Source organism: Falco punctatus (genome assembly GCF_963210335.1).
Source record: "Falco punctatus genome assembly, chromosome: 1".
Taxonomy (NCBI): Eukaryota; Metazoa; Chordata; class Aves; order Falconiformes; family Falconidae; genus Falco; species Falco punctatus.
Genome location: NC_137580.1, coordinates 69,737,451 through 69,743,450, shown reverse-complemented (window position 1 = coordinate 69,743,450; position 6,000 = coordinate 69,737,451).

Genomic DNA, 6,000 nt, shown 5'->3' with positions numbered 1-6,000 from the left:
TCTGACCTTCTCATACTTTGAAATAACAGGTTTCTTCACCATTAAAATTACTGTTTTTCTTAATTGCCCAAAAGTGTTGCTTTGAAAATAACAATCCTGCCTTCCAGAAACTCATCCTTTCCTTCCCAGAAAAGCTAACTACATTAATCTTAATGGAGAATCTGAGCACTGGGTTTCAATGAGTATTTAATTATTAAATAAATTGATTTTGCTGTCTCTAAAAAGATGTCCTTTATTTTCATGGCTATCTGATAAGACAAATCGAAAAGACTCTCACATACTTCAGACAGGAATACTTTTCCAGTTTGTAGCATTAGACGAATTGTTGGTTTTTTTTTTCCCTTGCTGTGGTGCTAGTGGTTTGGGTTGGGTTTTTTTCCTCTGAAATGGAATGTTCCAGTCACATGATGGTCATTCAGACAAACCATTTTTTATGCTTTAATACATATTTAAAGAAAACCTCTCACTCTGCCTCTTTTCTATTTAGATACTTTTGTATAGGAACAATTGTGTGAATGAGAATAGAGAATGAACAGTTCCTTGAATCCATTTTCTCACACATGCATCTGAAACCTGTTTCACAAAGGTTAAAGCAACTATGTTATAACTTTGCAGGCTATAGCTGAGCCATTGAGGTAATAGCTTGCTTTCTGTCTGTTTGCCTCATATTTGCAAAATATCTCCATGGGCAAAAAGCAGATTGATCAAAAATGTTTTCTTTTTCATCTCTATTCCATAGTGTCACTACTTATACCACTTTAAGATCTAGGATGTGCAGCGTCAAACATCTTTGGTAAGATGCCGAACTACTTTAAAAGCATCTTCCTTGGCTTTGTCAGGACTTGGAGCTTTTCTGTACTTCAGAGAACAAAGCTTTTCTGTATTGTGAAAAGACCTTCCTTGGTGTGAACTAGATGACTCAAATAACGGAAGAGTAAGAGTGTGTGATGGTTTAGACCCTTTGTTTCAGCCCTCGATTTCTCAGTTGAGGAGGGGCTAGTGAGTTACGCATGTAATGGTGAGTATTTCTCTTCAAGTTCAACTGTAGTAAGACCACATCACTCAACCCACTAAACTGCCCTTCCGTGTCAGCTGTGCTATTAGGGGTACTTTGAGAAACTCTGTATCTCCTTAATAGTATCAGTGAAATCCTGAAAAAACACTGTAGACCAATTGTAGAATAATGCTTGTTAAGAGCTTTTAGAGTACGTAGAAAAGCAGGTATCTTGCTTGTTCATACATACATTGAATTATTTTGTCTATTTAAGTGATTTTGCCTATTACAAGGTCTTGCTTTTATGCAGCTAGGAAGCAGGGTTTCTGTTTTTGAAATATTAGGACTGTGGCTGTGTTGCCTCACAATAAAGATTTCTATGCATGGTGCTAGCGTGAATATGTACTGAAGGATGAATATCAGACAGTTGTAGAACAAAAGTCACTTGAGAAAGATCATGAAACCTCTGTCAATAATGTAAACAAGTGCATTAAAGCTGGTGGTTCCAAGGGACTTAGGCAGGATGCAAAAAAGACAAAATTATTCTAGCAGAAGCCAAAGACTGCAGTGCAAACTGCTGCCTCTCTTGGTTGTGATCTGTGTCTACAGGTAAGGAATTGATTACACCCTTAATGTGCATCGTGCTTTCAAAATGTCACAAAGTTTTGAGAACAGACCTTGGCTGTTAAGTTTCTGACAATTCTAAGATTTCTCTATAAACCCACTGTTGCACATCAGGAAAAGCCTTTCCTTTTACATTCAGTAAATTAAATAATTTTATATTTTACGTAGCTTAGTGGAAATAGCTAAACCATCATTAATGAACGAATGTGGGCAGTGCTTTTTTCTTTCATCTCTTTCAAAGCATCTTGTCATTTATAGCTCTGTAATTGTAACAAATTTTCAATTTCTGTGTAAATGGATGCCTTAGGAGTGAAACTAAGAAAAATGCTTTACGTTTTCTTCTTTCTACCTGAACGAATACAAATGAAACTCTATAATGAAAATATCTGAGTGGATTTTGCTCAGTTATATCAGAGTGAACCCTGTGTGATTTAATTAACTTTGTTGCATGCGATTGAGAGGAGTATGGTATTTGGTCCTAGATGCTTTCTCACAGATCATCTTGTGAATTCAATGTTAACCTTGCATGGGGAAGAGAGGCATTGTACTTTTCCACTGAGAGAACCAGGAGACATTTTGAAAGCCTTTTCTAATCAAGTTGACTACTATTATTAGCAAACCTATTTTAAGCTGCCAGACATTTCTTGTGTTACATGTAAATTGTAAGCTCATTGAATCAGCAGGTTTTGTTTTCTGTTGTGTGAAGTATGCAGCACAGTGGGTCTTGCTCCATAGCAAAAATTTCGGCAGTATTATGCTAGTAATGTAAGAGAAATAAGTACAATGCTTATATATTATGATTATAAAATAATTATTTTATTATACTACCATATATGAGATGAGACATATCAATTCCCTATCATAGTTTTCAGTGTCATGTTTACCCAGTGCCTTCTGCAGGTAGACAGTTTGATATAAAAAAACAAGTATTCCTGTTAAGCATTTTTGGGGTTCCTATTGCTTTTTCATATTAGAAGGAGACAAAGATGTTTGTACTTTGATAATATAAGACCACAGAAGACCTAGAGGGGGGGATAAAAAAAAAGAAAAAACATTTATTGTCATTTGTAGGAAAGCAAGTTAAAAGAATTTACCTTTGGTCCTGATATATGCCTTTCTTCACCCACCCACCCCCCACCCCCCCCGGCCTTGTCTGTTTCCAGTAACAGCTTAGCTTTCCTGGTGTGTTCATCAAGGAAAATGCTGAGCTTTAAAAATGTACATTTAATGATGTACGTGTAATGCTTTCTACAGTTTAGAGACTGCTTTCTCTCAAGAGTAAGCAAGATTAACAGTGTGTTTTTTTTCCTATCCTTTTCCTCCTTTTTTTAGAAGGTCTTTGAAATAAAATGAATAATCAGATATTTTTTAGAGTCTTATTTAAAAGCATTTATATTAATCATTCAAGGGCACAATGCACTTCGGGAGAAATGTAATACAGATACACAACTGTCATCATCTTTGCTGCTTTGAATCTGTGTTACAGAGTAATGTTGGCTTTTTCTTGTTGAATACCAAAGCATCTTCTGCAACTCTTATCTTGAAGATTATGAACAAACTGAGTTATCCCCTTCCCATCAACAGTGTTTGAGACATCTTCTCACAAAAGAGGAGGAAGAGCTGAGACTAATGTTTCTTAGCTATAGTGGCCTAACTGTAGCACGTTCTTTTTATGGAGGTAGCAGTAGTTCAGTAGGACCACTTTTAGGTTGCCTTACAAGTACAGTCTACACATAATAGCCAAACAGAGAAGCAAGATAAAAGAGGTAGCATTTACATTTATGGGCATAAACCTGAAAATAATGGCTCTAACAATATTTCATCTATGGGAGAAAGACAGGAAATTTCAGATATTTGTAAGGGATTGAATTTCACCAGTTTCTTACTCTGCAGTAGTGCAATTTTGTGAAGCACTCAGCCAAGATGTGGAAGGAGAAAAGAAGGAGCAAAGTACACTTTTGATTATTTATATCATGGTGAAGTCTGACCCTGTGCATTGGTAACCTGTGATAACAAATGAATTACATATGCTAATTTAATTTGTGTGCACAGTCCTGGGTTTTTAAAAGCATCCAGCTGATGCTCAGCTGTTACAAGTGTCAGCTGCTCTCAGGATAGTTATGCTGCTTGTTTGGGGGTTGGCTGGCTTATAAGAGCTGATCCTAGCACAGGCACCAAAGTTCCGTGCCTTCCTCTTCAGTCTGATTAAATACTCCCCCATGAAGAGATAGCAGATGAAATTTCTTGTTAGTTTGGGGAGAATCTGAATCATATAAAAAAAAAAAAAAAAAGAGAAAAAGCATTGTACAAACTGGAGCATGGCCTGACAATCGGTAACACTATTGTAGCTGAGAGCACCAGCTAGAGTAGTGCGATTGCTGGATTTCTGCCAGGGAGACACCAACCAAGGTTCAGCCATGGTGCAGGATCTTGCTCCTCACCTCATGATTTAGCACTCTGCAGCACATCAGTGCGCAAGCTCCTTGTTCTGTGGCCTGAGCGGTATGTTAGAATTGCTACCTTTGGTGTTCCCCAACACGAGTGTACATCTCTCCAGAGGCAGCGTTTTCCAAAATCTCAATTTCATGGTTGGCAGGCAAAAGATAGCTTCTTATTCCAATCTATTCTATTACGTTTTTCATTGCCCTCACCTTCAGACAGGAGCTGTGGGCCTTGCAGAGATAACAGCCCTTGTATGTACTTTGTTTCCTCAGTAAAGTTAATTTAGTGTTTGACCTTAATTCCTAATAGCTCTGGCAGTGATTGGAAAGACAGAAGTAATGTTAAGTGCTTTGTATATTAAAACATCAAGACCTCTCCTAATATATCCAGAAACATATGGTAGCCTATGTAAGAGGAATTTAATTTTGTTTCTTTTTTCAATTACCCCTAAAGACAAGGGCTCCTGGGTATTTTGGAACATGACCTGCAAGCTCCTTTATCACCTCCTCAGAGGCCTCAAAAGAACTAAGGCCCTTCTGCAATCATTAGTCCACAAGCCACATTTATTCAGTAGAACAGGAACATGCATTTTGAGCTGAAGGTCATATTACATTGATTAGGAAAATGGTGACCTAGACACCTTCAAAGCTGTACATCAAAATGATATGATTAGCACGCTTTCTTCTATCGTATCAACCTCTGACACATCCCTGGGGGCTTCTGTTGAAATACTCATCTGCCCGTGTGTGTGGGGTGGATTATTAGCATCCAACTGTTTGGTTGTTGCTCATTTCTAACTCCTGTTGGTTGTTTATTTTGTCACTTGAGAATTCTGGCAAGGATCTGAGCTCTGTGAATGGGCCAGGGCCATCACTGACAGGCCAAGGTGTGCTGGGAAATTGCATTGTTCTTTTCCATGGATGAAACTCATAATTTTATTCAAGGTCTTTCTCCTTCCCTGGAACTTGTGTGTGTATGTGTGCATTATTTGTTCTGTTTCAAAGAATTTCTGTGTAACACCCACCTTGGTATGTCACTGTGACAAGCAAGACAAATGCATTTGCTTGCTAGAAAGCAATTAGAATTTAGATCTGTTGATCTTGCCTCATTTCAGGTCTCTAGGTCTACATTATGAAGAATTGTAGAGCTCTCTGTGTCTCTGCAACTCTACAAGTTGTAGAGCTTGCAGAGGTGCAGCCATACTGGGAAACCTGCCAGGTTGCATCAGAGCTTCCTCCTGGCCTCACGGTCAGGCTTCTTTTGAGTTGAAACAAGGAGAGGTTGACCAAAGATCTTGTTATGGCGGGAAGATGGGAGATGGTTACGGTGTGTGAGGAGTTTTGCCATCTTCTTTGGAAAATACAGAGCCAAAGGCTTCCAAAATATAAATGTTAAATGTAACAGTTTAATGATAGCTTATGTTGTTGCAGACCTTAACTGCTCTTTCATTTGCTGGCTTTCATTGTATTGTCATTCACAACTCAATATTTCCATTCATGCCTGTGGGCATATCCTCAGAAAGTGAATAAATTGTAACTTGTTTTGGTATTTTCACTAGCTCCTGTATAGCCTCTAATAGTAAGGTAATTGATACTCTAATGCTCATAATTTTTGGAATATTCTTATACCAAGGTTTTAAAAGGAAAGCAGTAAATGAAAACAGTAAATAACTGAATACATATAGTCAGGTTATGTAGCAAATTGGTTAAATCCTCCTGAGCTGATGTGTGAGCTTACACCTTGTATAGATAGAACTTGTATAGAGCTGTAACAAGCAGAATTCCAGTTGATCCCACTGTTGTATTGGGTAACAGTGTCATCTGGGACTAGAAGTTGGCCAGGTGTAAAGTTAGTCACATCTCTTCCTTGTGTGCTGCTGTCTACAGAAACTGGCATAACTTAATCATGTTAGCCTAGTGGGACAGACAGCCTTGCTACAG